The sequence below is a fragment of the Mastigoproctus giganteus genome, chromosome 4 (genome assembly GCF_048544385.1).
Source record: "Mastigoproctus giganteus isolate SK-2022 chromosome 4, ASM4854438v1, whole genome shotgun sequence".
Lineage (NCBI taxonomy): Eukaryota > Metazoa > Arthropoda > Arachnida > Uropygi > Thelyphonidae > Mastigoproctus > Mastigoproctus giganteus.
The window spans coordinates 179893848-179915971 of record NC_143578.1 but is presented as its reverse complement, the minus strand read 5'-3'; the positions used below and the strand labels follow the sequence as shown (position 1 = coordinate 179915971).

Below are 22124 nucleotides of genomic sequence, written 5' to 3'. Positions count from 1 at the left end.
TCTCCTGTCTTAGGTTTGTGCACTTCCTGATTTTTTCCCCATGGGTTTTCTCCAGGTTACCAGTATTGGGTACGGATTTGTCGATCAGATAGGTAGCCTTTTCTTTCTTGTCCACAGAGTTATGTCCAATCTGGTGTGCGGGATTGTCCTATCCATTATTATGGCGCAGTCCCAGTACAGCTTGTGGGTTGGGGTCTCTAGTAAATTGCCTGGGGGTCGTAATTGTAGTATGGTACACTCTTTTCGACCAACTAGTATTTCCTGGCTAACTTCTAATGTATTATCCTGGCTAACTGGTCATATCTATGAGTGTACTCAGTCTGGGTGATAACCATGCATCCCGCAGTGATGTATTGGATCATTTCTGAGGCCAGGTGGCATCGTCGACATGTGATCTGTAGCAGTTGCTGAAGGTGCTTCTTGGTTCCCGCGTACAGCTTGATGTCATCCATGTACATCAGGTGAGTGAGGGTGTACAGGTTCTTCCTTCCTTCCTTCTTTGAGGTTATATCCGTACTTAATACTGTTGAGCATGGTAGATAACGAGTTAAGCGCTAGACAGAACCACAATGGGCTCAGGGCATCTCCCTGAAAGATTCCTCTCCTGATGGGGATTGGCCTGGTTGTAATGTTTTCGACCTTAATGGCGAAATGGTACTCCATTTCGCCATTGTTGCTCCTAGGAAGTTTATCACTATCAGATTGACTTTGTTCAGCACCTCTATTAGCCAGCTATGAGGCAGAGAATCGAAGGCCTTGCAGTAATCGATGTAGGTTGTGTACATGGTGCGATGCTTCTTGTAGGCTTGCTCCATAACCGGAGCATGTATGGTTAATTGCTCCTGGCATCCTATGCTTGCATCCATTCTGCTGTTCGGCCATTATGTTCTAGCTTTCCAAATGGTCTGATATCTTCCTGGTTATGCAGCTGGTCAGGATCTCATACATTGTTGGGAGGCAGGTGATTGGCCTATATTTCGTCAGGTTTCTTGTATCTTCATCTTTAAGCTTCAGATATATGATTCCTTGAGTGAGAAACTTCGGGATTGTCTCTGGGTGTCTTATCATTCAGGTGAACTGCCCTGCCAGGTGCTTGTGTGTGTGCAGGTGAGCTTCTTGTACCAGTAGTTGTGGACGTTATCTATTCCTGGAGTTCGCCAGTTGAGAGTTCTTGATCGTCTGTTTTACTTCTTCTTCCTGAATCTCCCACCCTCATTACTTGTACGTCCTTGGTTTTCTTGCATTCTAGTTCTATCCAGTTGGCTCGGCTGTTATGTCTTACTTCCCTGCTCCGTATGTTTCCCCAGAACTTCTCAATCGCCGCCCTCTTGAGTGGTCTGTTCCCTTCTTTCCCATTGACTCCGAGATTCCTGTTGAAGGCTCTTTGGTCCTCATCGAAGATTCAGTTGTTTATTTTCCTCTGGGAGTTCTCTTTGTATTGGTGCAGTCTCTTGCTGAGTGCAAGGAGGTTCTGCTTCAGTGTGTCCAAGTATTCCCCTATTCTCTGATTTCTGGTCTCATGTTTGCTGTGGACGCTGTCTCTCTTGAGGATGCTCTTCACCTTTCCAATCAATTTCTAACTTCTATTACACTGTTGGTACTGGGTCAATTGACCTATCTTGACTCTCAATTCTTCTATCTTCTGCTAAAGTCTTCTTTCCCAAGCTGGTGGTTCCTTCTGCTACTGATCTCTCACTTCTCTTCCATTAATCCTCGTGGCTGCTACTGCAGCACAATACATGGCTCTGTGGATAGCCTCCAGTGTTGCACCATTGCTGTCGAGGTACTGAGGTATTATGTGTCGATTCAGGTGGTCTGTGACTGTCCACAAGGTTCTATTCGGCCTCTGCTTCGGCATCACGTGAGTCTTTGTGGGGTCTATTCCTTCAAATTCTGTTAGGGCCTTCTTCCATTCATCCTCTATTCTGAATATCATGACCTGGTCTGTTTCCACTTCAGTTGCTGTGAGTTGTATTTCTTCTTGCTCTTCTTCCTCTGGTTCAGTGGTGGTATGTTCTTCCTCCTCTGGTTCCATATTCCTTATCCTTTGTAGTTGATTGCTCTCGTCCTGCTTGATTTTTTCCAAGATTGCAGGAGCTATCAGGTTCTTCATGATGATGATGATGGTCCTTCTCTGGTCCGCTATTCACTGTTCGTTGACCTGAATATCCGGAAATCGTTCCAGCCACTTGGTATGTAGCCTCACCCTGTAAGTTTTCATATCGGTCTCCAGCTTCGTTATTTCGTAGTATGCTTGCCTGATGTATGTATTCACTTTGATGCTCCACTTCATGCGTTGGCGTTTTCTCCCTTCCTGGGTGGTCACTAGCGCAGCTGCACAGGAAGCACTTCCAGTTGGTTGGGCTGGATGGTCTTGCCCTTCTCTTGTGGTAGCTATACAGGGGACAGCGTCACTTGCTCCACTATCTTCCTCAGGAAACCGTCTCTGATTTTTCAAACCGACTCCTCTGCCTAAGGCCTGAACATGAGTGACTTTATTCTACGCCACACTCGATGCAGTATGATTAATATTTCTCTGTGACATCATCCATCTATGGAGGTGGACCTGTTTAGCTTCGGCTTATATCCAGTGGTAGTTCTCGTGAGTGACGCCAGTTGTTGTTTGGTTTTTAGGAGCACTAGCAACTAAGGCCATATTGCTCCGGGGATATGCGGTGGTCATTCCGCATCCTCCGTATTTGGTGGTCATGGGCTCGAACCGCGGTCTAATCAAGAAGCATGTGCTACTCAATGTTGCTCCTGCCCACCTGGCTACGGAGGCACCGAGAGTGATGCCAGGTGGCACTACAATCTGCCTCAGTTGCCACCTTTGGGTAGGAAGGACCCTTGAAGCAACTTTCACAATGGTTATTTTATTAATTTTTATTACTATTAATTTATTTATTATTATTATTCTAATTTATTACGATTAATTATACTGGTTTCCCAGGATGGAGCCACGTTCGCTTCCACCAAGAAGGTACTCGAACCCAGGTCCAACAGGCTGGTAGTCCAGTGTCGTAACCATTGGGCCATTGCATCCCTCTTATTATTATTATTATTAGCCATATGGTGCAAGGAAGCCTGAGGCTTACGTGGGACCAGTCAAAAAAAAAAATTCCCAAGTTACCCTGAGAGAGAAAGAGAGAGAATCAGAAGTAGAAAGGAACTGCCAAGAAAGAGAAGAATGATATCCAGCTCAGGACCCTGGGTTTGCCAAGCCCATACCCACCAGATGTAAGCCCCTGGGGTTATTTGACGTTACTGAAAGATCGGGAGATCCACTGCTGCAGCACCATGTTCCACGTAAAAGGACCCAATATAGAGATGGTGAGATTGTCTGCCCTGTGGGCACCCTGTAGATACTGATCTTGATGCTTGGCTATGCTTAACCTTGACTTTTATGGTTCTATTGGCAAAGTAATTATGGATTAAAAAATAAAGGTAGTTGGAGACCTAGCCGAATACAGACGCTCGAGGACACTCTCCCACCAAAGGGAGTCGAAGGTGCCCTCGAAGTCGATGAAAACAGCCAGGGTATATTTATGTACTGAGTTTTGAACTGAAGAGACAAAGTCCACAAGAGCATCCTCGCAGGAACATCAGGGACAGAACCCATATTGACACCTTGAAAGCAGATTCTGTTCTACCAGTAGGTTATTCAATCTAATGGCCATTAGTCGCTCTAGCAATTTACCCAAATTAGCCAGCAGAGCGATCAGCCTGTACGATCTAGATGCACCAGAAAGCTTATCCGGCTTTCTGATCAACTTAACGAGAGCACCCTTCCAAATTTTCGGAAAAGTTTCTTCCTGAAGGCATCTGTTGAATAAGTTTAGAAAAACATACCACTCTGACAATAAAAATGTTTTCTACAAGATCTAGTCCTGGGTACTTCTGTATGTTAACTTTATGCAAGACAGCCTGCAGTTCATCCAACGTAAAAGGTTTGGTGGTTGTTGACACGTAAGATTCATTGTCTGATCGGATTTTAGAATGAACAGCAGAGTCTGAAGTAGGATCATCCAATGGAAAAAGAGCACATCTAAGATTGCACTTGCTGAATCATGCCAATTCAGCGTTTCCATGGAGTCCACCAAAAGTGAACGAAATATGTTAGAATTAAAGGTCTTTCCTCTAACAATCTTGTATAGAAGACTCCAAGGGTTAGAATTTCCAGAGGTGTACAAAAAATTCATCCACATTTCACGCTTTCGAGAGGCAATGGCCTTCACATAGCGATTCCTCAATGAAGAATACTGCTGGTAAAAACGATTAATGTCAGCTTGGGGCCAGTCTATGCCTTTGGTAGTACCTACAGGCTTGATGAACTTGCCATCGTAACTGGGATAGCTTCTGCATCCACAATGAACATGTCTTCTGATTAACCCCCTTTTTTCTAGAAGACTTATAGTAGACACAGGAATAGGTTAGAATCAATACCAAGGAATGCACTTCTCACTATCACCAGTGCAAGTTGTACTGTAAGCACACCTGCACTGCAGGTGCCAGCTGGCACTCTCCATTTTTACTTGGAAGTAGCCAAAAAGGGCTAATATTATAGACTTAAAAAGGGCATATCCACTGCCCCCTTTTTAATATACAGAAAACACCATCATGGCTGAAAGGAAAAGAATAGCCACAAAGCTCCATGAGCCAGGGAAAACAAATTGAGAGCAGGAAACCAGATGTCTGATTATCAAAAGGTTTATCCCACAGGTGGCAATGGTTAGCCCAAAGCTACCAAACTGATATGCCTCTGGACTCTTTAGTACCCATCCATTAAATTGACAGGTCACAGTGCTCTAAAGGCAAAATTAATCTCCTTAGAGGTGACTGTTCACCTAAGTGAAGACTGGGCACACATTCTATACAAATGTATAATTTATGACATCCCAAAAAAAAAATTAATAGTAAATAATGGCCCCCTACCCAGGAGAGAGAAGAACATCTATTCATAATGGAGGAAGAAAATTATAAAACATTCACAACCTTCACCAGAAACTATTTGAAATGCGCAGATCTATCCAAAGAAGGGAAATTCAGGCCCCAGCAGCTAAAACAGTAATCAATAGGCAAAAATGCCCATGTCTCCCGCCACACCCAGATGATGACTTTCAAAAACTGTCGGGATAGCTGTATTCAATGCCCTGACAGTAACCTGATGAGACTAAAAAGGATTGACCAGGGTACCCCTAGAACTACCCTGCCATGTGTAAATAAGTAACAATGTAGGGGAAGTAGATTAGCTGAAAAATATTAGTAAGCTAGGAGCAAGGGAATGCAATATCGAATGAAAGAGGATAAAAGTCAAAAGTGAATGGGCTGGGCACTGAGTCTTCTTTGTCCTCGCCTTCTTCCCATGTTCGTATGGGGTCGGCATTTCGGGAGCCCTGACACATCTACTTTCCATCAATCACCTTTTGTTTTGGCATAGGTTTTTATGCCCGGATGCCCTTCCTGATGTCAACCCTCACCATTTATCTGGGCCAGGGATTTAAGCTGCTGATCTGCCAAGCCTTACACAGCTATATAGAAGTGGTAGCTCTTATACAATGGTGATGTCGCAATTTAATAATTTTACGCAATTTATGCCGAATTTCTAATCCCACTGAATAAGCAGGTGGCACTGCTGTAGTTTTTTTATCTCATGAAAATGGCTGACTCAGTAGAATGACTGTGACCTTGAAAATAACAGTAATAAATAACTCAGCAACACGTTGAGTATTTTTACATACAATTTGGTATCCTGAGAACTTTTACTGCAAAGCTATCAGGTAGCACAACTATTCCACTAATAGTTGTGCTACCTGATAGCAGGCGCCTCCGTAGACAGGTCGGCAGGAGCGGCAGTGCATACCACACGCTTCTTGATTAGACCGGGGTTCGAGCCCGTGACCACCAAATATGGAGGATGCGGAAAGGTCAGGGAATGACCACCGCATATCCCCGAAGCAATATGGCCTTAGTTGCTAATGCTCCAAAAAACAAACAAACAACAAACAAACAACCTGATAGCACAACTATTCCACTAATAATTCCCAGTGGCTGATTATAGTTCCTTAAAAATTTAAAGACCTTGAAATTTCCTATGTTTTCCTATATCCAAGAATAGTAATGATAGCCATTTTAAAAAAAGTTCAAAGACGGAAAATGAAACCACCTTTAGGTCCCAGATCTTAGCCTATCACTCACCAACACTTGTTTTATCTAAAATATAACTTCTTTTTGAGCAACACTTCCTAAAACCTTCTTTATTAACTAATTTTAATAGCGCACTAATTTAGCTAGCATACAGCTGGTGCCACCAGCAAGGGCTGGGCACTGAGTGAATGAGTGAAATAGCAATAATTGTAAAAGGAAATAAATGGTAGTTTTGGCAAAAGAGAGTGACCCAGTATGAGAGCAAGAGAGTTAATGGTAAATGGGAATGAGTGAATATAATTGCCCTTAATCATTATATATTAAGTTAAAAGTGGATATTGTTGGGATATCAGAGACATGGTGCCACACGGATATAAGCAGGGCAGAATAAGAATTTGAGGAGTACAATGTGTACAAAAAAGGATAGACAGGACAGGAAGGGAGAAGGGGTTATGCTGTAAGTAAAGAAACACAAAATCGAAGAAAGTGCATACAATTGACATTGGTGGATAATAGTTGTAATAATGCTGAGTCAGTGTGGTGTGAGATAAGCACTGGGAAAGGGAAAATGAGAGTAGGTGTATGTTATAGGCCTAATGAATCTGATGAGTATAATGAACAATTTTGCAGAGAAATAGGGTGGGCCAGTAAATCAGAATGTCTTATAATGGGGGATTTTAACTTTCCAGATATTGACTGGAACTTGTGGATTGGTCATTCCCACACTAGCAAGACTTCTGTCAATTTATTGGATGACTGTTTTCTACAGCAACATGTTCGAGAGGCAACCAGAGGGAGTAATACTCTTGATCTGATTATCAGCAGTGATTCTTCAAGTGTTAAGAATCTACAGATAAAGAACCACTAGGTGGCAGTGATCACAGGGTACTGATGTGGGATTTACTTAAAGATGTAATTACCATCGGGAATAAGGGTTTTTGCTTTCATAAAGGTGACTACAGTGGTCTCAGAGTTTTTAAATTCTGTACAGTGAGATCAACTGATGATGCTACCAACAGTGAATTCGAAATGGAAAGCTTTCAAGGACTTAGACTTTAAAGAGGTTTTCATACCAACTAAGAAATACTGTTCAAGGTTTAGGCCTAAATGGATGTCAGATGAATTGATGAGGCTCATGGCAGAGAAGAGAAATGTATATAAATTAAAGGTGACACAGAAGCCTATGGCAGATATAAGCTAGTCTGTAATCAAGTCACAAAGGAGGTTAGGCAGACAAAGGCAGATTATGAGAATATGGCCAAGGATGCAAAGAAAAACAGCAAAGTGTTTCTTTACTTACGTAAACTCTAGAAGGAAAGGGATGAATCAGATTGGTCCATTTAACATTGATGGTTTGACTATTGATGATCATGCTCAGGTAGCTGATAAACTGAATGAGTATTTTGCATCTACATTCACACATGAGGAGTTATTCAAGGAGGGGAATGCCAGAAGTCTATCAAACTCTAACAGGGAGCTAAGTGATTTTGTAATAACTGAGTGAAGTGGAGAAGAAACTGTTGAAGTTAAACATATGGAAGGCACTAGGGGTGGTTAGGATCTATCCAGTTATATTAAAGGAAGCAGCAAAGGAAGTAAGCAAACTCTTAGCCATAATTATGAAAGCTTCCTTGGACTCAGGGGAGGTCCCCATGGACTGGAGATGTGTAAATGTGTTCCCAATTCACAAAGGGGGATCAAAGGGTGACACGAGTAATTACAGACCTGTTAGTCTAACTTCTGTTCCAGGGAAAATAATGGAGTCACTGATTACCAAAGAGAGGCAGGATCATCTAGACAAGACTGTAGTTATAATTCAGATATAGCATGGGTTTGTTAATGGGAAGTCTTGTCTGACAAATTTGATTGGATACTATGTATGATGTGGTCACAAAAGAAGTGGATGCAAAGAATAATTTTGATCTCATATACTTGGATTTTAGGAAAGCTTTTGATAGTGTGGCACATGGAAGGCCACTGTACAAATTGGAGCAGTATCAAGGGCAAGTAGCTACAATGGATAAAAGGAGGGTTGAGTGAGAGAAGACAGAGAGTGGTTATCAATGGACACTGCTCTTCATGGAGTAATGTTATTAGTGGAGTCCCCCAGGGTTTGGTGTTGGGTCCATTGTTGTTTTCGGTATTTATCAATGATATTGATGAACATATATCAGGGTTAATGTCTAAGTTTGCAGACAATACAAAGGTTGGCAGGGTTGTTAATGACACTAATGATAGTATGCTGCTGCAACAGGATCTGGAAAAGTTGACAGATGGGCTGAGAGGTGGCAACTGAAGTTGCCACCTCTCAGCCCATCTTCATATCTGAGAGCTGATTGCACTCAGATATGAAGTTTCTGAGCAGTGCAAAAAGGCTGCAAGCATAGCTCATGGTGTCTTGTCAATGATATGTGGAATATTGCTAGCAGGGATAAGGGGGTGATTGTCTCTTGTATAAGGCAATGGTTAGTCCACACCTTGAGTACTATATACAGGTCCAGAGGCCTCATTTTAGGAAAGATGTAGAGCTGCTGGAACAAGTACAGAGAAACGGTTATGAGAATGGCGAGTAGTACAAAGGGTTGGTATTACCAAGAAAGGCTTAAGTTCTGCAAATTACAGCTTCTGGAGACTATGAACCTGTGAGGTGATCTAATTGAGGTGTACAAGGCCTTAATGGATTGAGCAAACTCAATGCTAATGGGATTCTTCTGCTTGCTCAGATTACTCACATGAGGGGGAAAAAATTCAAACTGACGAAAAACAATTGTAGAATAGATGTGCAGAAATTTGCCTTAAATCAGGGGGTGATTGATGGCTGGAATAAATTTCCATCTGTTGTAGTGGAGGTCAGCAACTTAAATAAGTTCAAGGCAGAACTAGACAAACATTTGGAGTGAATGGATGGGTGAAATGGGAAGGGGTTTTTTTTTTTTTTTTTTTTGGCTGATGCTATATAAGCTTGCTTTCTTGCATCATATGTCTCTACTAATGCTATTAGTATATTAATTTACACCACTGCATTCCCCATTCCTGTTGTGTGAGAAAGAGGATGACTGAGTGGGAAAAAAAAACAGATATAGCTTAACAGAAAATGCAAAAAAAATTTTTTTAATTATTATAAAATGTAAGAAAAAAATTACAAAAACAGAATGGAAGTAGAGTATGAATGAGGATTATGAGTGCAGCAAATGTGTTTCTCTATCACCCTCCACTTGGATAGGATGATGAGTAAACAGCATAGGGTCCCCTACCCATATAAGCAGATATCATGTCATGACTACTTAGCCAGCATGGTGTGGGATGCTTACACTGGCTAGTGTGGCTTGCTCCCTGACCAATGTGGGAAAGAGCACCAGTGCAGGTGCTTCTACATAGGGATCCTTTCCCTATGTTCTTTTATTCCTACAACCCAGGTTGGTTGATCTCTCACTCCCCCATCTCCTTCTCCCAACATGGGTGGCACCATCACCTCCTTCACCAGTTAGGTTTCCCCACTGCCAACTAACATATTCCAACCCTACAGCAGGATGGTATGCTGACCTGGAGGTCCCCTTCTGTCCCCCCCCTTTAACTCAGGCAGATGCCTTCACTACTGCCCCCCTCTATTCTTCTACTGCTTTCCTACTCCCACTTCCTATCTCCCCACTACCATTTTAACACTGCACTGCACATGGCCCAATCATTCCGTTTCTTCCCTGGCAGGGGTGGGATACAGTTTTCTGTCTCCTCCACTCTCTGCCACACCTCTTTTTTGCCTGGCGGGGCACGGGACTACTTAAATTACCATCTGGGGTAATTTAAATTATCATCTGAGGTAATTTAATACCATCTTCTCTATCGTCCCCATACTTCTGTCTTTCCACGCAGCCTTCAGTCTTCCCCCCACCCTGCCTAACATGCTTGTGTATGCCCCCAAACAAGCTGTCAAAATCTAATAACGTTCAAATCTAAATTGCTTCTGAATAAACCTCTTTTGGCATTTTCTATTCCCAGTGCCTAATCCGCCCCCCCCCCCTTTTTATAGGCCCTAGCCATTGAAATCTCAAGAAACTAGGTAGTAGGGCCTGCCAGAGTAAATATAAATCTATGGGTACCTGGCCTGACTTTGTGGGCCAAGGTGTTGATACGATGGGTCCCAACAGCTAAATGGCCAGAAGAACAATGGTCCACGACACTACACATATACATAGCCACACACTTTTAAACCTCTGCCCTTGAGTCTCACACTCACAATGAAAATTAAGCAGAGATCGGGGAAACCCTGGTGCCACGAGACCCTAAACACACTTTACACTTACACTGCACAAACACTCACTAACCTACATAAATCTGGCATTTACGAAGTTTTGTATTCAACACATTTCTTGAAGTGGAGTTGGGGGGAACCTCCACATTACACGCACTTCTGGCTTTTACAGAGTTCAGTTATCGTCACAAGAGTACCGATGGCACAGATGTCGAAAACCACCAGTGGTGCCTTACCCACAACACTATACCACTATATCCCCCCCCCTGGTTAATTCATTAACTGGCATGCAAAAAAGAAGTGTGGACCACATCAGACCAACGAGCCATAACTTGCAGTTTCATTAGGCAACTAAATCATTCCATGCCTATCTATGATATCATTAAGTATAACATTAAGAAAGCAGAATGGAAGAAGTTTAAAGAAAAGTTAACAAGTACCTTCCTAGGGAATTAAGCTAAGTCCATTAGCAGATTAACTCCCACCGAGCACTCTGAAAAAATAACCCAGGCAATAACATCTGCCTGTGAAGCACCCATGCAAAGAAGTGCCCAAGAAAAATACTGTCCCTTAATAGCGCCCCAAAATGAGCACTCTGGAGAGGGATCAACCAGAACATAAGCGACTTCCAAAGGGCACAGGCAACGTGGTTGCAAAATGAATGCACTAAGTGAAACCTACAGGACACTGAGGAATACCTATACCAGGCTCATTAGAAAGAAGAAAAGAAAGTCGTAGCAAGCCCTCATTGGTATACATCTGACCTTTGGGGGGGGGGGGAAGTCATTTACTGAATCACATAAGCTTCCCACAGGCAAAATTGTATATACAACCCCCACCGTAATACCCAACAGAGCTCTTACAGAGATGATTGTAGACAGTGTCCTTCCACACCTGGGAGGACACAGTCAACAACACCTTGAATGCCTTATTCTCAGAGAACTCGGAGAATAAGTCAACACAGACCCAACTGCAACGAAACACTCTGCTCGAGCAATTTGGTATATTGAAAGTGATGCTATATTCCCACATGAGGAGTTATTCAAGGAGAAGAAGAAATGATATTTATCAAAATCTAACTTGTAATAACTGAGAGCAAAGTGGAGGAGAAATTTTGAAGTTAAACATAAGAAAGGCACCTGGGGTGGATGGGATCGATCCAGTTATATTAAGGGAGGCAGCAAAGGAATTAAGAAAACCCTTAGCCATAATTATGAGAGCATCATAATTGCCAGGGGAAGTCCAAGATGTTCATTTGCACATCTCCAGTCTCCACGGACTGGAGATGTGCAAATGTATCTCCAATTCACAAAGGGGGATCAAAAGGTGACACGAGTAATTACAGACCTGTTTGACTTCTGTTCCAGATAATTAATGGAGTCACTGGTTAAAGAAGCATTGCAGGATCATCTAGACAAGACTGCACTAATAATTCAGACAGAGTATGGGTTGTTAAGCGGAAGTTTTGTCTCACCAATCTGATTGGATGCTATGATGTGATCACAAAGGAACTGGATGCAAAAAATAATTTTGATATTACATACTTGGATTTCAGGAAAGCTTTTGATACTCTGGCACATGGAAGACAAGGAGACACAATATCTCCGAGGTTGTTTACTGCTGCCCTTGAGGAAATTTTCAGAAGATTAGACTGGTCGCAGAAAGGAGTCAATGTGAATGGAGAGTACCTAACCCATTTACGATCTGCAGTTGACATTGTGGTCATAAGGCAATAAGGCATGAGCCGACCGGGCTAGCCGAGTGGGTAAAGTACCTGCCCGGCAACCCAAAGGTCGCGGGTTCGATTCCCGCCTCGGGCTTGGATCAAAGTACTGCAAAAACCTTGGGAGGTGCAATATGGCCACAGAAGCCGATGCGCCAACAACTACCAAAATCAAAAAAAATCATAAGCCATGATCCCAAAGAATGAGAGAAAAATTTTAATCAGTTATGCAGAGTTAGTAAGGATTTAGAACTAAAGACGAATATGGCTAAAACAAAAATAGTGATGAACAAGTATGCCACAGAAAGGGATATAATCATTGAAGGAGCAGTAATTGAAAACGTGGATTCATATACTTATCTAGGCCAAGTCATTAGCTGTAATAATGATAAATGGCTGGAAGTCAAAAGAAGAATAAATTTTGGATGGATAGCATTCAAGAAAAATAGTCACATACTGAGGAGGAATATCCCAATTTGTCTTAAACATAAATTAACGAACCAATGTATACTCCCCACCACGAGTTATGGAAGTGAAACTTGGGCACTCACCAAAAGAATGGAAGAGAAGCTGAGAACTACACAGCAAAGAATGGAATAATTACAGTGAAACTTCTCCTAACAGACACCTCTCTTTAACGGACATCTCTCTACAACGGACATTTTCAAATTCCCCAACTCTCCTTTATTGGTTTTAACGTGTTTGCAGCTTCTGTCTAGCAGACATTCTCTGTAACGGACGCGGACAGGCAATCTGCACTGTTTCGTTTAGATTAGCACTTAATTTGATCTCCCATAACGGACTGCGGGACTTTTTCAAGGCACTTTTTCTAGGAACGTTTCTTCCACATATTGCCTCAATTGTGTGTTTATTTTCTATTTCCGATTCTCTGAATTTTATCAAGGTTTATGTCGCGGTTCTAAACCCTTTTTCAAGAATTTTAAGGCATGTGTAAAACTTCTGATGAATTCGGTGTGTGCAGGGGGGGATTTGGTCGCCTTTTTGTCTTTTGAGTTTCAGTTTTCAGTTTTGTTCAGTGTCGTGTGAAGTGCACAATGTCTTCTCGTAAACATTTAACTTTAAAAGATAAAGTCGAACTCATTAATGGGTATGATCGGCAAAAAAATAGTGTTCGCAATCTCACTGCAAAATTCAAAATAGGGAAGATGCAGGTAAGCGACATCCTAAAGAAAAAAAAATTAACTGCTCAAACAATTTTGGCAACACGGAAATGATCAGGTTCAAAAAATCATTCCCGAAAACTGTTGGACTTCAAATGGACAATGTTACGTATGAGTGGTTTTCTCGCACAAGGGCTAAAAAAATTCCCATTAATGGGCCTAAGAAATGGAAGGAGGTCATTCTGTCAAAGAACATATTAACGACGAACCACCGATGAAAATAGAAGAAGCGCTCATACAAATCAATCGTTTAAAAATGTTTTTCGCCACTGAAGAAGATACTGAAGGACTTTCGATGGTTTCTTCACTCCAAACAAATGTTGAAAACAAAATTATCAGCTGGAAGAAGGTGCAAAAGAAAATAAGTGATTACTGTATGTATTTTTCTTAAGATAAAGTCATAATATGCATAGCACAATTGTATGTATATTATTTACAAAAATACTGTGCAAAATCTGTATATATTTTAATTTAATTTTACATTAAACGTTTAACAATTTTCCTTTATTTCTTTTTTTTTACTCCCTCAGACTTCTTGTTAGCGGACACTTCTCTCTAATGGACAAATTTTCATTCCCCATGGCTGTCCGTTATAGGGAAGTTTCACTGTATATTAGAAATCAGACTGTTAAATTAGAAGAGAAATGCATGCATTAGGCAGCAAACTCAAGTAAAGGACATACTTATCAAAACTAAAGAACTAAAATGGTCTTGGGCAGGACACATCGAAGACATGACAACAGATGGACTACGAAAATAATAGAATGGTACTCAAGAGGAGCTAAAAGAAAACCTGGAAGACAACAACGGAGATGGACAGATGAAATTCACAAGTTCGTGGGTAGTAAATGGATGGCCATTGCACAAAACAGAAATAACTGGAAAGGCCTTCATCCTGCAGTGGATTGAAAATGGCTGATGATGATGGAAGACTACTCTACAAATTGGAGCAGTATGGCATTAAGGGCAATTTGCTACAATGGATAAAACAACAGTTGAGCGGGAGAAGTATATTCATCAATGATATTGGTGAAGGTATATGTCAGGCTTAATGTACACATTTGCAGATGATACAAAGGTTGACGGGATTGTTAATAACAATAATGACAGCATGCTGATGCAACAGAATCAGGAAAAGTTGGGCAGGTGGGCTGAGAAGTGGCAACTGAAATTAACAGTGACAAATGCAAAGTACTGCATATGGGTGGCAGTAACCCCAGAGAAATGTACCAACTGGGTATATTATACTCAGGGCAGTAAAGAATGAAAGAGACCTGAGGGTAATTGTGCAGTCAGATATGAAGTTTTCTGAGCAGTTCAGACAGGCTGCCAGAGTAGGTCATGGGGTCTTCTCAAAGATACACAGGAATTTTGCTAGCAGGGATAAGGAGGTGATTATCCCCTGGTATAAGGCAATGGTCAGGCAACACCTTGAGTACTGTGTACAGGTCTGAAAGTCTAATTTTAGGAAGGATGTAGAGTTGCTAGAATGAGTACAGAGACAGGCAATGAGACTGGTGAGAGGAATAAAGGGGGTGTTCTTACCAAGAAAGGCTTAAGTTCTGCAAACTGCAACATTTGGAGACTAAGCATCTGGAGACTAAGCACATGCGAGGCAATCTGATTGAGATGTATAAGGCCTTGAATGGATTGAGCAGGCTCAATGCTGATGGGATTCTTCCTCTTCCTCAGATTACAAACCTGAGGAGGCATAGATTCAAACTGAGGAAAAACAGTTGCAGAATAGATGTGTGCAAGTTTGCCTTTAGCCAGGGGGTAGTTGATTGTTGGAACAAACTTCCGTCTGTTGTTGTGGAAGTTGAAATAAATTCAAGGCAGAACTAGACAAACATTTGCAATGAATGGATCAGTGAAATGGGAAGGGTTTTTTTTTTTTTTTTGGCTGATGCTGTATAAGCTTGCTTTCTTGCTTCATGTGCCTCTACTAATGCTAATAAAATTAGTCCACGAAAAGCAGTTTCCATTGATAACCACTCTCTTCTCCCCTCAACCATCCTTTTATCCATTGTAGCAACTTGCTGTTGTTGTTATGGGGGTTTCATGGCACATAAGCTACTTGGCTATAATATGCCAATGTAGCAACTTGCCCTTAATGTCACACCACTCCAATTTGTACAGCAGTCTTCTATATGCCACAGTATCAAAAACTTTCATAAAATCCAAGTATATGATATCAAAATTATTTTTTGCATACCTCTGGTTCCTATGTGACCACATCATATAGTATCCAATCAAATTTGTCCGACTTCCTCTTAAAAACCCACGCTGTATCTGAACTATATTGTCAAGATGATTCTGCATCACTTCCTTAACCAGCGACTCCATTATTTTCCATGGAATAGAAGTTAGACTTAACAGGTCTGTAATTACTCCTGTCACCCTTTGATCCTCCTTTGTGAATTAAGGATACATTTGCACATCTCCAGTCCATACAGACCTTGCCTGAAAGCTGTCATAATTATGGCTAAGGGTTTGCATACTTCCTTTGCTGCCTCCTTTAATATAAGTGGATAGATCCCATTCACTCCAGGTGCCTACCTTATGTTTAACTTCAACAATTTTTCCTCCACTTTGCTTTCAGTTATTACAAAATGATTTGACTCACTGCCAGATTTTAATAAACCTCTGGCATTCCCCTCCATGAATAGCTCCTCATGTGTGAATATAGAGGCAAAATACTCATTCAGTTTGTTAGTTACCTCAGCAGGTTCATCAACAATCGAACCATCAATGTCTGGTGGGCCAATCTGATTCATCCCCTTTCTTCTAGAGTTTATATAAGTAAAGAAGTCTTTACCATTTTCCTTTGCATTGCTTGCCAAAGATTTCTCGTAATCTGCCTTTGTGACTTGATTACAGGTTATCTTATATCTACCACAGTCATCTGTGTCTCCTGATAATTTATATGCATCCTGTGCATTTTCTTCTCTTGCATCATATGCTAATGCTCATTAGGTCATCAGGAAATACTATAACAATAATATAATTAATATTGTCAGCTAAGGTAAAGAAAGCCAACATGAGAACCACGGCAAATTCTGGGAAACTTACCAGACAAACTGGTTTGCCGCTACTACAGTTTCTCCCTGCATTCTCAGTAAACAGACAGTGTGTTATCAGTAGCCTTATTTTTACTTAAATTTTTTTACTTAAAGGTTAAGTTAGGAAATAACAGGAAAAGAAATAAAGTTATATGAATGCATATCATAACATCAATGAATCACTCAAAGCTATGATGTTATCATCTGTCACACCTATGTGTCAATCAATATATTGTTTATGACTTCTACTGCCGATACCAATAACACGCATCTGTTTACTGAAAATGCAGTAAACAGATTACTGGAAAAACTGCATTAGCGGCAAACCAGTTTGTTCAGTAAGTTTCCCGTATTTTGCTGTGGTTCTCATGCTGGCTTTCTTTACCTTTGCCATATTGTCTACCTTCCCCAGATAGAGTGCTGCTGTGTTTTTCTAGAAGTAATCCTTCAGCTTAGCTATTGCTGTTTTCTGTTGTTCAATGAGGTCTATCAGCCCCGTCCTCCCTCTTTCTGAGCTATTGTCAGTCTCTCCATGGGTAGTGTTGGCAGCTCATGGTCATCATTGTCCTTGTCTTTCTCATGATACCTCCAGCTAAATGTTAGTCCAATCTATGATTCTAATGGAGTATGTTAGCACAGAATTGCACAAGTGTTTATGGCTTTAACTGTGTTACTTCCATTCAGCTTTCCTTTGAGCAGGTTTCTGAGTCTCTGATATTTTTCATTCAGGCAGTCTGTGATCTCCTTGTGCTCTAACTGCTGAGCCCACATCATCCCCAGGTATTTGTAGGTCTCTCTTCCTGTCATTGCTTTGATCTCTTTACCAGACTGAAACTGGTAGCTTTGGCCGACTAATTTCCCCTGATGCAATCTGTGCATCTTGCATTTGTTTAGACCAAATTCCATCCAGAATAATAATAATAAATATGGTGCTTTTCTTATACTCTTTTTGTGTGGGGTCCTCTGGGGTAACATGCACAAACACAAATTGACACGTGCAATATTGAGCCTATAAGCTTCCACTCAAAGTCCACAACCCATTGCTAGCTTCTGCACTGTTATGTCAACTGAAATAAAATAATTAACAATGAAGCTGTAAACTGTTCTGGCTCTGGTTGTACAGAGCATAAATAGATGTTCACTTTTTTCAAAATTTTTTTCAAATGTGACATACTGTGAAGCACACCAAATTTGAAACACACGTCGCTTTCCACAGAATAGACACCTTGGGTGATTCACTTTATGTTCTCATCTTTATGTGAAAACAATAACAAATCTTTCAAAAACAACTCGTGCACGGTTGTAGATGTTTAGATAACTAGCGGAAGGAGGGAGAAGTAATCCTGAACCATACACAAACTTGTAATTCAAATTTTTTTACTGATTTTTAAAAAAAAATCAGGTATCAAACTACCAACAGAACTTGTGTGACCCAACATGGTGGATCACCTCAGAAGTCCTTGGCTAAAATAACTCTACAAAAAGTATAAAAAATTACTTCAAAAACTGTTGGAGAAAATGTTTGTGTATATTTAGGAAAGTAGAAAAAAATTTCAGATTTTTAACCTCCTCATTAACGGTTAATATAGGATGTTATTTTCAAGGGTTACCTGCCAGGTGACCCACCACCATTGCCGGGTTAAATTATAAACATGGCTTGCACTCCTTACCCAGCCAGGATAATCCATTATATTACTGATGGCAAAACAAACCTAGAGTTGAAATGACTCAAGTTAGCCTAGACTAGCTTGAGTCAGTTGAGCTTTAGATTGGCTTTAGTTGATCTCAATTGGCTCAATTGACTCGCATCAGTTTGACTGATGCGAGTCAATTGAGTCATCGCATAATAAAAGTGACTCAAGTCACTGAGTAACTTCGAAATGTCATCATTCAGGATAAAAGCAGTGGCCAGTGAGTAATTTAACTAAATCCCTGTCCAGTCATTAGTCTAGATATTGCACTCTGAACACCAAGCAATGAGCATAATCAAATGAAGGTTACACTAGCCAACATGATTTTACCTCCAAGAACTTAAATGCTATTTCTAACTAATTTTTATGCACAGATTTCGAAAATCACTATGATAATTTCACATCACGTGACAGTTACATTTTACCAAAATATGCCAATTTTGCATAATCTAATCAGTAATTAATGACGTACTGATTTATTTTAACAGGTATAAGCTTATTTTCTTAATTTTAGCAATCGATTCTGACCTCGGTTTTCTTGTGATAAACATAATCAGAATTTTGCCTATGGTTCTTAGATCCAATTTCTACTGCAACAATTTACAATTTGAAGAGAGCACACTTAGCAGTTTTGGTGAGGATTTTTTTTAGGCTGTGCCAAGGTTTTCCAAGTATTAACTGATCATCACACGTTCTCAGGGTTGTAAATCTATACTCCAAACATAAACAGCCCCTCAAGAATAGGAGGGTGCAGCCCTCCTACTCTCTACAACCCTCCTACGACTTCACAAGTTGTCGACTATCAGCCAGTAAGTTCAGGTAGTGATAGAGGTACATTTAATCAAACAAGATGAAGTTGAATGATTTGGTTCAAGACTTGAATTTTCCAGAAGAATAAGCTGAAATGTTAGGTTCTAGGTTACAGCAGCGGAATATACTCACAGCGGGAACAGAGATTTCATTGTTTTGAAAAAGGCATGAAAGATTTTTGAAATCTTTTACTAAGGAAGACAGTATGTGTTTTTGCAAAGACATTGGACTTCTGAAAGAACTAGGTGTCATACATAAGTCAAATGAATGGCATTTATTCATAGACACCTCAAAATTAAGTTAAAAGCAGTTTTGCTTCATAATGGCAATGAATTTCTATCAGTTCCTGAGTTTGATTCAGTTGGACTTGAAAGTCATGAAAGCATGTCCCAAGGTTCTAAATGCTATAAAATACCAGGATCATGGTTGGAACATATGCAATGATCTTAAGGTTATTGGTTTGCACGGAGGGAGCTCACAAAATATTGTTGATTTTTGTGTTTGTGGGACAGCAGTGTGACAGAAGAACATTATGTTGTGCAACACTGGGACAAGCAGAATGAGTTCATACCAGGACAGTGTAACATAAAATATATTCCTTTAGTGAAATCAAACAAGGTTCTTCTTACACTTCTGCACATCAAACTTGGATTGATAAAAAATTTCGTGAAGGGACTAGATAAAGAAGGTAATGGATTTGCATAGTTGAGAAGTTTCCTAATTTAACATATGCCAAACTTAAGGAAGGAATTTTCATAGGATCCCAAATTAGGAAACTCCTGAAAGACGATGTGCTTGAAACCCAATTAAAGGAGGTTGAAGTGGTAGCGTGGCGATCATTTAAGGCAGTAGTACATGGTTTTTTGGGTATTAGGAAAGAAGAAAACTATGAAATGTTGATGTATAATTTACTCGAGTGCTATAAAAACAAGGGCTGTCAAATGTTATTGAACATTCATTTTCGACATTCCCATCTCGAATATTCCCCGAAAATCTGGGAGATATGAGTGTTGAACAAGGAGAGTGGTTTCTTCAAGATATTTTCAGAATGGAAAGGTGGTACCAAGGTCACTGGGATCCTGTAATTATGGGGATTACTGCTGGTTCCTTGTGAGGGAGAGTAAGCAGGAATACAAGAGAAAATCCCTTAATAGCAAAAATTTTTAAGAACAATTACAGGTATGCTGATTATATATTACTGAAATATAACTATTTTACAATGATTTATGATATTTTTTCCGAAGTTAAATGAATTATAGAGAATATATAATATTTTTTTACACTTGTATTAGAAATTTGAATTATACATATATATTCCTTTATTTTAACATTAAACATTGGTACATCTTTTGATGTAAAGATGATAAAGACTTTTTACGGTGATTTTCAGAATCAGCATGTTTATTTCCTCCAGAATCACATATTTTCAGTGTGGAAGTATAACAAAAAAATTTTTTGTTAGTAAGTGTTATCAAATTATTTTGTTGTTTCTGAAATAGTCAAATGAATTGGTAATTAAAGCAGCAAGCTTCTCAGTGAATTCTATTCATTCTGCAGTTTGCAAGCTAACTGAAACTTACTATACTGAATAATCGTTCCATTTTTTAGGATAAGAGCAAAATGTCATTTGGTAATCTATTTTAATCAATTGCTCCTATCATTATCACTAACTTCTATATACAGCACTTCTTTCAACAATGGACTGTTCTTGGCATTTGAGTTCAGAGCAGGCATAGTGTTTGTTATACCCTTCAGAAACCATTTGGTATTCCCAAAGGCAAATTCAATTTGGGGAAGGGGAGGGAAGAGTGCATAATTTGCCATTATCCCCCTCACCTCACATGCATCAGCCCTTGCATATTCCGTGCAATTATTGCATATTTCAGGATGTGCTACAAAAAAAAAAAAAAAACCTGCCAAATCAACATGGAAAAGTGGGCAGTTTGTACAAATTCAAGGAAAAACAAACTATTTGAGGAGATGGGCAAGTGAATATTGGAAGGTGGTTGTTGGTTTTTTTTTTTTTTTTTTTGACTAATGCTGTTAAAAGTTCTTGCTTTCTTGCATTGTTTGCCACTATAATACTACTACCATTTTATTTATTTTTTTGCTAAATTAGAATCAAAAAAACGTGATAACCATGTAAGCTTACAAATTTTATTGTACATTTATTCATTTTTGTTTTTTGTTTTTTTTTTATCATTCATAAAATACAAGAAAAATCCCACTGCCCTATACTTTATTATTTATTTTAACAAAATAATAAAACTGCACATCAAATTACAAAGATATCATAAAAACACAATGCACAAATGGTAAATACAGTACAATGAGAGGATAAAGAAAAAATAATAAAAAGTACTTAAATTTTTAAAAAAAGATTTTAATTATTTTTTTTTAAGAGATGAATTTAGAATATTTTCAGCTCAGAAACATAATGTCAACTTCTTATGCTTCTCAGTGAGTCTGTACTATGTTACAGAAAATTCTCTTGGAATTGAAAGTTTGAGTTGCAACTAGGCAAAACCTGCTATGGACTAACTGAAAAAGCCTGAGGATATATTGATTTTGTTTTCTTTCCACCAATTTAATGTACTGTTTGTTTGTTATTTGGTTTTTAGGAGCATTAGCAACAAAGCCATATTGCTCCAGGGATATACGGTGGTCATTCCATGACTTTTCCGCATCCTCCATATTTGGTGGTCAAAAGCTCAAACCCTGGTCTAATCAAGAAGCGTGTGCTATGCACTGCTGCTCCTGCCCACCTGGCTACGGAGGCACCAATTTGATGCATTATTACCTTTACAAATGGAGGTTGATATTTGTTGTTGTTGTTATTTTGGTTTTTAGGAGCATTAGCAACTAAGGCCATATTGCTCAGGATATGCGGTGGTCATTCCCTGACCTTTCCGCATCCTCCGTATTTGGTGGTGACAGGCTCGAACCCCGGTCTAATCAAGAAGCGTGTGCTATGCACTGCTGCTCCTTCCCACCTGGCTATGGAGGCGCCTCAAGGTTGATATTTAAATATAGCTCTACTTTAACAATGATGGATGCTCTAAAATTTTATATTTTCCACAGTTGGAGGGTGGCGGGGAACAATTCTGCCAAATTGACCTTGAATTCAGGGTTGCCTTGCCAGGTGACCTACTCATAAAAAATGAACAGTTTTTGATTTCATGTGCCAGCAACACCTGGTTTTGTTTACCTGCAACTTCCAGTTTCCTGCATTCATGTCAATTACTTCAAAGAAGTGATGCTGTC

The 22124-nt window shown here is 39.9% G+C and overlaps 1 protein-coding gene across 1 annotated transcript in view; it reads right to left on the bottom strand.

Annotated features, from left to right (window-relative positions):
* Positions 1–22124, bottom strand: part of LOC150087229 (dynamin-binding protein-like) — a 427088-nt gene that overhangs the window by 291075 nt on the left and 113889 nt on the right. The gene's annotated exons all lie outside the window — the stretch shown is intronic.